The 12,813-nt window shown below is 37.5% G+C and overlaps 1 protein-coding gene across 2 annotated transcripts in view; it reads left to right on the forward strand.

The window, feature by feature from the left end:
• The window catches only part of PLS3 (plastin 3), a 96,997-nt gene that overhangs the window by 23,007 nt on the left and 61,177 nt on the right, over positions 1-12,813 (forward strand). The gene's annotated exons all lie outside the window — the stretch shown is intronic.

Consider the following 12,813-nt stretch of genomic DNA (forward strand, 5'->3'; position numbering starts at 1 on the left):
AGGAAGGGCAGTTGGCGGGGACCCAGGCCTGCAGGGGAGAGCAGTTGGGGGGGACCAGGCCTGCAGGTGAGGGCAGTGAGGGGCAAACAGGCTGGCAGGGGAGTGGTTAGGGGGTGATCAGGCTGGCAGGCAGAAGCGGTTAGGGGCAATCAGAAAGGCAGGAAGGCGAGCAGTTGGGATCCAGCAGTCCTGGATTGTGAGAGGGATATCCAACTGGCCGTTTAGGGCAGTCAGACATCCCTCGAGGGGTCCCATATTGGAGAGGGTGCAGGCTGGGCTGAGGGACACCGCCCCCCCCCCCCATGCACGAACTTCGTGCACTGGGCCTCTAGTTTATTAATATTTCCTTTTATGGATTGTCTTTTTGGTGATGTGTCTAACACTTCTTTACCAAACCTGGTTCCTGAAGAATTTCTCAAAAAATTCTTCTCAAGTTTTATGGTGTTAATGTTTCACATTGTGACCTATTTTTGAGTTTATTTTTGTGTAAAGGTATGAGGTTTAGGTCAATGTTATTTTTTTCCTTACAGTTGTCCAATTGTTTCAGCACCATTCCTCCACTACTGTGCTTTTGCATCCTTGTCAAAAAGCAATTGAGCATAAATGTGTAGGTCTATTTCTAGCTTCTCTGATTTGTTCTATTGTTCTGTGTCTATTGCTCTGCCAATACCACACTGTCTATTTTTAATATAGAATATGTTTTTATTGATTTTTAGAGAGAGAGAAAGGGAGAGGGATAGAGAAAAACATTGATGAGAGAGAAACGTATCAATCGGCTGTCTCCTGCCTGCCCCCTACTGGGAATGGAGTCCACAACCCAGCATGTGCCCTGACTGGGAATCAAATTGGTAACCTCTTGGTTCATGGGTGGAAGCTCAACCATTGAGCCAAACCAGCTGGGCCCATGCTGTCTTGATTGCTGTAGCTACAAGTGAATAATTCCACTCAATTTATTTTTCAATATGTTTTAACTGTTCTAGGATCTGTTTTTTCCCACATAAAATGATCTATGACCACTAAAAATTGTGCCAAGATGTTGATAGGAATTGTAATAATAAGAATTTTGAGATTGCATATATAACATTTATTAAGTTAATATGGTAGTTCCATTAAGGAAGATAATTTCATTTCTTCTATTGCTTCATGGTAGGTCGTATTTTCTAAAGTCGTGCCTATTTTTATGATTTTTAAATTGAACAGATATTAACAGATTGTTTCTCTTCAGATACAACTTGGATGTCTTTTTCAATTGCCAAACTTGAAGCTTTTCCCCCAAAAAAGAATGACACATTCTTGACTTAAGTAAAGTTCTAAATTATTCATCTGTCTTTAAAAATTTGATATTTCTGGAAGTTTTACTTCCAGAATGTTTCTAAAACCAACAATTATATTTCTATTTACAAGAATCCCAAACCTATTGTCCTGCCTTAAGGAAAGTATGGTTTACCTCTTCTGTTGTCTCAAACACATACATTTTCCCAGATAGCAAAATATAATATGCCACTAGCATTGGGATTTAGGGCACTGGCGTTTGGGATGCATTTGTTATTAATGAACAGTAGATCAAAGTTTTTAAATTAAAACTTTTGTATATTCTCATGCTTTGATTATGCAAAATAACATTTTTAAAATAGCAAAAAGAATCTGGCCCGGTCGTCATGGCTCAGTGGTTGAACATTGACCTATGAATCAGGTGACGGTTTGATTCCTGATCAGGGCACGTGCCCAGGTTAGAGGCTCAATCCCCAGTGTGGGGCATGTGCAGGAGGCGGCCAATCAATGATTCTCTCTCATCATTGATGTTTCTATCTCCCCCTCTCGCTTCCTCTCTGAAATCAATAAAAAGATATTTTTAAAAAATAATCTGATGAAGCTCTTAATTTCAAAAGTACTCTTGGAAACTCTTAACTGTAAAAAAAAAAAGGCAAAAAGAACTGTTTAATGATTCAGGGTTAAGACACCAAAAAAAATACATTTTGGCTCTTTTTCCTATCCTGTTTATATTATACATTGGCTTTTATTTCTTTAATAAAGTATAGGGCAAGGCAAAAGTAAATTTACAGTTGTTTGTATGGAAAATAATATAATAAATAATAATACAAGAATAAAGTCTTTCGAGTACTCACAACTGTCAACCTACTTTTGCCCCACCTTGTATTTCACTGGTGGCCTATAACATTGGGAATATGATATTAACTGGTTAGACTTAGGAAACAGGAATTTGAAAATCACAGTGCAGTTGTATTACATTAAATACAATTAGCAGAATTACTTCTCAATAATGAAAACTTCCCTAAGTTATAGCATATGGTTCATAGTTTTAGTGTAATCATTACAGTGAAATTCGCTACCACTAATATCAGTCATGTGTTTCATCTCCATCTACTCCTAACTTTGTTTAGGTAATAATAACAGCTGCAACAAGTGTACAGGTATGTATCCTGTGACTGAAAAAAAGAGTAATTTAAGGAGGAAAGCAATACAGGGGTGGGCAAAAGTAGGTTTACAGTTGTTCATATGGAAAATAATACAATAACAAATAATAATACAAGAATAAACTCTGTCTCATATGGAAAATAATACAAGAATAAACTCTGTCTCCTGTCCTCACAACTGTAAACCTACTTTTGCCCATCCCTGTATCATAAACATCTCAATTTCTTTCTTCACATACAAGTTATCTGTATTTTTTATTTTTATTTGGTCTCTGAGAAACTTTTGAAAGCTCATTCTTTAAAGCAGTGAAGTCTTAGAGCCAGTGAGTCTAGGACAGCCTACCTCATCAAAAGAACCTTGCTAGTGGCTTTAGCCAATTTCTGAGATATCATAGTACCAGAGAGAGGGATAAACTAGGAAAGGTAAGAAGTTACTCTTGCATGGATGACTTTTTGCTAATAGTATGATTTTTAATAAGTGAAGGCCACAAAAGCCATTTGACTTGTGGGAGGATTAATTATAATGAGACTTTATTAGCTGCACAGTACCCCCTATTAGCTGCACAGTACCCCCTTCCATCTGTGGTTTCCCTTTCCATGGTTTCAGTTACCCATGCTCAATTGCAATGTGAAAATATTAAGTTGAAATTTTCATAAAGAAACAATTCACAAGTTTTAAATTGTGCACCATTCTGAGTAGCGTGATGAAATCTCACACTATCCCACTCCATCCCACTGGGGGACGTGAATCATCCCTTTGTCCAACATATCCATGCCATACATGCTCCCCACCTGCCAGTCACTTAGTAGCCATCTCAGTTATCAGATCAACTGTCAGAGTATCACAGTGCTAGTGTTCAAGTAACCTTTATAGTAAGTAGCCAAACACTGTGTCACAATGCCTATGTCATTCACCTCACTTCATCTGATCACATAGGCATCATATCTCACCACGTGGACATTGTTGTTTGAATAGAAAGGGGATACAACACTTTATGACGCTACGTTATTTTTGCTGCAAGTCTGCTAGTCTTAAGGATAAATCTACATTGTATTCAGGATTCTGTGTTGGGTCAAACTTAACAATGACCATTATGTGTAGAAAATAGCAACCATTGTTGTTGAATTAAACTATCTCCGGAGATTAAAACATTTAAATTAAACTAATAAAACCTTAATAGCAACATAACCAAAGACCAGAGAAGAATGGGTAGAAGTAGAAAACATTGCAATTGTTGAATTATACTGGCAAAGGAACCCTAAACCATGTTCAGGTTACTATTTACTTGTCTAAAAAAAAAACAATTCAAAAAGTATTCACACACAAAAATTTGAATTTTTCAGCTAGAACTTCAAGTGAACTGTTCATGACAAACTCCCAATGAAATGGAATTAATTTGTGTTGTGTTTTGAAAGTATATATATGTGTGTACAAGAGTTACATGGAAGAATTAGACTAACAGAGTACTTGGTGGTTCTTGAAGTGAATATTGGCAATCTTAAAGATGTTTTATTAGACAATGAGGCAACACATTTTTTTTCTGGGAACATGTCATGTCACCACAGTAATAGCGAAAGTAAAAAAATATATATTTCACATGCAAACATATCTGAACCTCTTCATGAATGCATTTAACACTTTGAAGTGATGGCAACATCTGGTAACAAGTAGAAACCAGCGTCTTATAAACTATGGCTTCATGTTACTACTTCATCTGAATTAGTCATTTAAGTGGTTTTATATGTCTTCTTAGGAACTGACAAGGTTAATTTTGGACTAGGGCAGGCAGGCAGGAAATGCTACAGCGGCTCTTTCTTTTGAAGGTTTGCTTATTCCTTATGAAGTCAAAAAGCAGTCGTTTTAAAGTTTAGAAAGGTAAAGCAGTGATATCTTGACAACTAAGTAAGACTTTTCTTTCTTTTTGTGTGTGGCAAGTTTGAGGGAAAACTCAATAAATTTCAAAGTTCTTTATATTTTCCACCCCACTTCTTTTCTCTGCGCTTTTATTTTCTAAAAGTGAAGAAGTTTTAAAAATCATTTTCACTGCCAAATATTATGGATTTGGTGCCACTAGAAAGATGTAACCTATCATTGGGTCAGATTAGCTCTCAGAAATCATCCTATTTTGCAAAGTTATTCAGAGGGACTAGAGTAGATGCCTTTTCTGTTTATTTTATTTGCATTAAAACTGCTAAAAGTTTGCTCTTGATTATGTAATTACTATAGCAAATAACAGTGAGTTTAATTCCTTTAGGATGCAATGTCATTACTATGTATTCATTTAACAGATATTTACTGTCTACTCTGTGCCAGGCACTGTTCTAGATGCTTCAGATAGGTTGGTGAACAAAGCACACAAATCACTGCCTTTGTAGAGCTTAATAAATATAAATAATAAGACAGAGCAATTTAAAATCATTTAATGCTATCACTCAGCTTTTAACGAGTGATAGAGTTAAATGAGTTTTGAGAACTGTTGCACATTTTACCTGAAGTTTGAATAGAGAAAATTTGACAATTTCTTTGGAATAAATGGCAATAAGCTAGAAGCTGATAATTAAAGTAAACATTTGATTTTTTTATTTTAGTTTTTGATTAAAGTTTGATTTTGATTCTCACTTTTATTTTTTATCAGTGATCGGTGTTATCATTAGAGTCCTTAAGTAACAGAGGAATGTTACAAGTTTAACTTGTGGGTTTAGTCTTTAGCCGGGCTTAATTTGGGGTGGGGATGATGGTGAAAGGGTGTACTAGCTCTGGAAATAATGTTAAAGTATGGCATTTGTAAATGTCTTCTGTCATTTGAAGAATTATAGAAGAGTTAATGTATTTAATGTTCACTGTGGAAAATAAATGTTCTGCTCAGTTATTTTTGCCTGTGTGAGTAGTACAAGAGCTGACTCAAAGGAGATGACATGATGGTTCCTGTCCTGAAGTGAAATGAGACGATGGGCTGTGGTGGAAAAATGATGTGGTCATGCCCATATTTGCTCACATCTCTTATTCGTTTCCTTTTATAGAGGAAGACCAGTCTCAATTCTTATTTTTTAAGTTTCCTCTTTGTATTTTCTTTTCATACCAATCTCTTTTCTTTTTTCTTAAAATTGCATTGCAATGATTTGCAATTCAGTTGGCTCAAGCTGTGCTTTTCAATAATATAAGTACCCCTTAGGATGTTCATAGTGGAGGCATTATACCCATTTTAAGGAATCAATTACATATATGGACACAGACACAGTCAGCCCCTTGAAAACCTATTCTGGTAATTGTGTTCTCAATTTTGAAATTTGTTAAACCCGACAGCCTTAATGTTTTTTGTCTCTCTAAAAGCAAATGACTCCATCATATATATCACTATACTAAGCACCACTTCTCAAAAAGAGTGTGGCATATGGGCTGTTGGCAATCAAAATTACTTGCATAATAACACTCAAATGTTACTTGATTTTTCACTGTGTTGACATTTGCACTGGTGATTAAAACTGCTGGCACCTTACCATGCAAGGGAGTGGCACCACACTGTATTAGTAGTCATTGTATTCAACACCTTACCCTCCCTTTTAGAAAAAGACCTTACAAAATGGGTTTCATTTACGAATGTTCTTGATGAAGCAGGAAAAATTAATTTTATTAAATCTCAACTCTTGGATATACATCTTTTGAGGGTTCTGTGTGATGAAATGGGAAGTACATTAAAAGCATTTCTGCTGCACATGGATGTACAATGGCTGTCTTGAGGAAAAGCACTTATGCAACTAGCTGCATTTTAAAAAATAGAAAGCCTTTTTTATTTAACAGATTAAATGACATATTAACTGATTATTCAGACCTGAATATGTGACAGATATTTTATCAAAAATGAAGCAAGTGCCTGTCACTGCAAAAAAAAAATAACAGAGTATTTGTTGCCAGTGATAAAGTTAGAGCTTTCAAGGAAAATTTCAAATTTTTGCAACTTGTGTCAGCCACCAGGTGTCAATATTTATACTTTTCTAATGAAATCCATGGTGTTTTTAATGAAAGCAATTTATTCGATACTGTAAAAAGAAGTGTGACGCCCTAACTGGTTTGGCTCAGTGGATAGAGAGTCAGCCTGTGGACTGAAAGGTCCCAGGTTCGATTCCGGTCAAGGGCATGTACCGTGGTTGTGGGCACATCTCCGGTGGGGGGTGTGCAGGAGGCAGCTGATCGATGTTTCTGTCTCATTGATGTTTCTGAGTCTCTATCCCTCTCCCTCTCTGTAAAACATCAATAAAATATTTTTTTAAAAAAAAAAGAAGTGTGACGACATTTGGAAGATCTGCATTAGTTAAGGTGGCCAGACATCCCGCTTTTGGCGGGACAGTCCCGATTTTTAACAATTTGTCCCTCATCCCGCGGCGTTTTAAAAAAGTCCCGATTTTTGGAAAGAATGCACGACAAGCTAGGGAACAGCGGGAGAATGGGAAGGGAATATACGGTTTTCGGCGGCCATGTGGCTATTTGGCCAGGATATGAGTTTTATATTATTTTTGTTAATTTTATAATGTTAAACTTTAATAATAACAAATAATTGTTGAGAACTGATTATCGAGGACTGCTTATCAAAGTTTGCATTGTTGATCAGTTGTTAAAATTCGACCACCATTGTTTGGACTTAATGAACAATGGCATTTTTGGGGATTGGCAACGACGAAAACATTTTGTAACTGTCTCTCAGACAATACACATCGTACTGCGTGCTAGTAAGCTAGTTAAACAAGTGATGTCATTCCAAATCAGCTATTCAGATCATTTAGGTAAGTAATTTATTTATTTATTTCATAAATACATAAATTTTCTTGAATTTAGCAGAGAGTACTCGTATTATTTATATTTTATAGTGGCAGCAAAAAGTCTAGCGCTGGCCTTGAAAGTGACACGATTTACATTATGGCAAATTCAGAGGAAAAATAATACAAGTTAGTATTGTTATTATTTAGAAAGAAATATAGGATTAAAATTAAAATAATTTTTAAAATAGTTACTTTATAACAATCACATTAATTTAATTTATAAACTAACAATAAAATATGTTCATGTAATTATGTACCTACTTACTGTGTTTTTAAGCAATATGTATATAATAATTTATAATATAATTTTAAATTATTTTTTTAGATTTTTAACATAATGAGTAAGAAAAGAGAATGCAAATTCAACGATGATCTAAGAAGTGAATTTCCTTTTATTAAAAAAACCAAAAGCAATTACAATATAAACCAAATTTTTAATCAAGAACCCCCCCACCCCCCCATCAATGGTGTCCCGCTTTACCAATGTTAAAATCTGGTCACCTTAGCATTAGTCAAACAGTATTGTTCCAAATGCCCAGTGCGTGATGTTACAAAATCAAGCAGGAGGAAAAGGTCCCTTTAGAGTGCAAGGTAGACCAATGGAGTTTTATGTATCAGAGAATGAAAATTTTATTATTTGGTACACAGTTCCACATTGTAACTAACATTAAATAAACTTCCACTTCTCGGGTTTTGGCATAGTATTAAAAAGAATACCCATAATTATCTGAAAAGGCTTTTAAAATAGTTCCCTTTTCAACAACATACCAGTGGAGGGACCATATTTTCTTCATATACTTGAACCAAGCAACATATTGTAGCAGATTGAATGCGGAAATATATATTAAAGTCCAGCTGTTATTGTATTAAGTTAAATAATAAAACTGCAAAAATAAACAATATACTACATTATACTCTTGTCACTAAATTTTTAAAAATATAGTTATATGTTTTATATTTAAATGTTATTTATATTAGTGTGTATTGGGTTTATTTTTGTTTTAAAATAATATCTTTACAATTTCCTAGTTGTAATTTTCTAATATGATGGTACATTGATAGATCTAATACACATATCAAAAAACTCTTTGGAGTCTTCAGGTCCTGAGGCCAAAAAGTTTAGGAAGTGCTAAGTTAGTTGGGTGTGTTTTTTTTTGTGTGTGTGTTTTTAAAATATATACTTTATTGATTTTTTACAGAGAGGAAGGGAGAGGGACAGAGAGTTAGAAACATCTATGAGAGAGAAACATCGATCAGCTGCCTCCTGCACACCTCCTACTAGGTATGTGCCCGCAACCAAGGTACATGCCCGTGACTGGAATCGAGCCTGGGACCTTTGGGTCCGCAGGCCGACGCTTTATCCACTGAGCCAAACCATTTAGGGCGGGTGTTTTATTTTTGCTTGTTGTTCTTTCCTATTTTTTTTCCTTTCGTATCCTTTTTAAAAAATGATATAGCGCATATAAGTTATTCCTTTTTATTATTTTATTAGCTATGAACAGAACACAGATGCCTTTTCCCCAGTTTCATTGAGATATAATTGACATATAACCAACCTTGTATTAGTTTAAGGTATACAACATTATTTGATATTTTTTATATATTGTTAAGTGATCACCACAAATAAATATAGTTAACATCCTCCACCTCACGTAGTTACAATTTTTTTTCCTTGTGATGAGAAATTTAAGATCTACTCTCTGAGCAACTTTCAAATACACAATTTAGTATTGTCAGCTATAATCACTACAGATGTCTTTTAAGCTAAGTTCCTTGACGCATGTATAGTTTACTTGATAATTTTTGAAGAACTCTTACTTCAACCTACCATCTATTTCAGTCTTTTGTTTTAGTGATTGGGACAAGGTATAATTTAATATATAATAAGGCATCCTATTCTAAAATTTTGACAGTGTTGATTACTTATTACACAAATACAGAGTTAATAGAGACTTACTGGGGAGACATCCTTTGGAATTTTGAAATTAGTATAGTTTGTGGCTTGTCTCCCCCCCAAAAAAAAATAGAAAAAAAAATTACATAAACCAGATCTACTTGATTGTTAAAACTGCCTCATCCATGCAACAGACAGTCTGTGTTTCCAATACTGTTCCTGCTATAAATTTCCTAAACTTTTCAGGATAGTCCAAAATTACAGTAGTAATTTCCTGCATATTAATTCACTACCTGTTGCATGTTAGAACCCTTTGCTTCAGTGCTTTACTCACTGTGGGTGTTACCCATTTGTTTGCTTTATAAATCATGAAGATGGGTAAAATCCTGTTTCATTAAAGGACAATAGATCAGTGTTGTTGAGGTGTGTCATTAAGCACGTGGGCGAGGCCTCCACTGTACATGTCACACATGGAAAGACTATACCCGGTACTGGGTGTGGTGGGGAGCATGACGTTTGAATGAAAGTTGGAAGAGTCATTAAAAATACTATATCTAGATCTTGTGTTCTAACTGTATATTACACTTATGTGTCTATGAAACTCAGGCAGCACAGGGTGTGCCTCTCTCCTTCCTCCCCACCCTGAGGGGCGTGTGTGTCCACAGGTGCATGTGTGTGTGAGGAGAGAGAGAGAGAGAGAGAGAGAGAGAGAGAGAGAGAGAGAGAGATACAGGTAAAACATGGGTTTGCTTCCATTGGCATTCCTTAGCATTCATCATGAGGAATTTGAAGTGCAGTGTAAAAGTTATTTTCATTTTGTGGCCTGCGTATAAAAATTGAAATGTATCACACAACCCTTGCCACCATCTTCTATTCCCAAACCAATTTTCATTACCCATAGTAAAAATAGGAATTCTGTTCATACACAGAGTCACACACATGCACATACACAAATACTACCCCCCACCCCGCACACCACACGTACCTCAGATGATGAGTGAAACATTTAGAAGGTTACAAAATGGGCCACAGATGAAAACTGGTTGAACTGCTGATGTGATAGAACAGTCTTTTAGGAAATGTTGTAATGGTTAATAATTAGAAGCCTTGCATTTGTGAAGGGAGTAGCCATTCCTAGAACTCTGACCACAATATTTTGTAGTTTAAATCAAGTCTCTTATGTTATGGTGAACAGCTTTTAAAATCAGCGACTTGGTGTTGACAGATTTCACTGTGATCAAATATTAGCCTTCGAGTTCAGAAGCTAGAAAGCCTATACATTCCAGATGATCAGGAAAGGGTAAGTCAAGGAAGCCGTTTCTAGGTAGCCTTATCATTGAAGAAGTTAATAGCACTTGGGACAGACCCATCTAAGTGGTTTGAAGTGACAAGTGTGGCTAAAGAAAAAGTAAGGCTGGAAAAAAACCCCAACATCTCTCGTCTAATGCTGATACCATCTTCTTACCTGAGGCAATTGCCTGTGCCCCAGTTTTCTCTGGAAAATATATGATGGTGCATACATATACATCCTTCCAGGTAGCTCAAAGTGCTTGAGAGTCACTTACTGTCTGCTATATCCCCTGACAGGCCACAGTCAGTGCTAGGCTTGGGAAAGTGGGGGCTTCACATAGTGAGTGAGTCAGCAATAACAACATGGAAAAACATGTCGTCTGGCTCCTGCCACTATATTTTCCTTCCATTCTGAATTGTGTTGCCTTTTAATATTTTATGGGGTTTGTGTGATGGATGAAATAAATTAAAGTGCTCCTATTAAGGCGATAAAATGTAGCCCCAGTGTCTGCTAACGGCGGTTATTGATGAGGGCCGGAGAACACTCTTCCTCCTGACCTGGACTGTCTTGAGCTTTTTACAAGGGAGTGCAGTGTGAGTCCTTATTCTGGAAATTCAATATATTATCATAAAATGCTTCCCTGTGTTTATTTTATATTATTTATAAAGGACTGGAGTAGCTATTATCTCACTTTCATTCCTATTAGGAAGACAGAGCAGATGTTATTACGCGTGTTATATACAAGTAGATTATAATCATGGCTGCCACTTATTGAGCACCTTGCTGGAGCCAGATGCTCTTATATACTTATATCGTCTCATATAATCATCAGAGCAACCCCGTGAATTGGCTCCACGCTTATGGATATGAACATGGGACTCAGAGACGCTAAATAATTTGTTCAGGATCACAGAGATTTCAAATTTGTCAGACTCCTAAGACCCTGACACTCCCATTGCACTACATTTCCTTTTGAATGATTTTTAGTATTAGACATCATCTCCTGAGCCTTGTGCATAACTTCTGTTGATTTTCTGTTCTCTCCAATAAAGGGCACTCCCCACAAACCAGTTGCTTAATTTTGCAATTAACTGATTAGATACGTTAAAAAAGCAAATTTCAATAATAAGAATAGCAGTGATCATATATCAAATGCTTACCACATGGCAGGCTATCTTCTTATATAATAAAGAGGTAATATGCAAATTGACCATCACTCCAACACACAAGATGGCCGCCCCCATGTGGACACAAGATGGCCGGCAGGGGAGGGCAGTTGTGGGTGATCAGGCCAACAGGGGAGGGCAGTTGGGAGGGATCAGACCTGCAAGGGAGGGCAGTTGGGGGGGGCAAGCCAGCAGGGGAGGGCAGTTGGGGGGAACCAGGCCTGCAGGGGAGGGCAGTTGGGGGGAACCAGGCCTGCAAGGGAGGGCAGTTGGGGGCGACCAGGCCGGCAGGGGAGGACAGTTAGGGGCAATCGGGCCAGCAGGGGAGCAGTTAGGTGTTGATCAGGCTGGCAAGGGAGTGGTTAGGGGGTGATCAGGCTGGCAGGCAGAAGCAGTTAGGGGCAATCAGGCAGGCAGGCAGGTGAGTGGTTGGGAGCCAGCAGTCCTGGATTGTGAGAGGGATGTCCAACTGCCCGGTGGGATCGGGCCTAAATGAGCAGTCGGACATCCCTCGAGGGGTCCCAGATTGGAGAGGGTGCAGGCTGGGCTGAGGGATACTGCCCCTCCCCCCGTGCACGAATTTTATGCACCGGGCCTCTAGTGATCTAAATGTTAACACATGTTAAATCACTCAAGCATCACAATAATGTACAAAGTAGTTACTATTATGTGAAGTAGTTACTGTTATTCCTGGATGAGAAAACAGGCACAAGAACTTTAGCAACTTGGCTAATTTTTTCATGCCCAGCTACAAAATTGTGGAGCCAGGACTTGAACCCAATCTGGCTCTAGAGCTTAGTTCCTATATGCGATGCTGGTAGAAAATAGAGTTCCTGCCTGGCCAGTGTGGCTCAGTGGCTGAGCGTGGACCTCTGAAGCAGGAGGTCATGGTTGATTCCCCATCAGGGCCCATGCCTGGGTTGCTGGCTCAATCCCCGGGGGGGGGGGGGGGGCGTGCAGGAGGCAGCCGATCAATGATTCTCTCTCATCATCTATGTTTCTCTCTCTCTCTCCCTCTCCCTTCCTCTCTGAAGTCAATAAAAATATATTTAAGAAAAAGAAAATAAGGTTCCTAAACTTAACAGCTTACATTTCAACAGAAAACAGGTGTAGTAGATTCTCACAGTAAATGCTACCACACCTAGCTCATGGAAGGTAAATGTTGCATGAAGATAGGAATAAGTTTGTATCAAAATTAATAATAGAGAACAT

Source organism: Eptesicus fuscus, chromosome 1, assembly GCF_027574615.1.
Source record: "Eptesicus fuscus isolate TK198812 chromosome 1, DD_ASM_mEF_20220401, whole genome shotgun sequence".
Classification (NCBI taxonomy): Eukaryota; Metazoa; Chordata; class Mammalia; order Chiroptera; family Vespertilionidae; genus Eptesicus; species Eptesicus fuscus.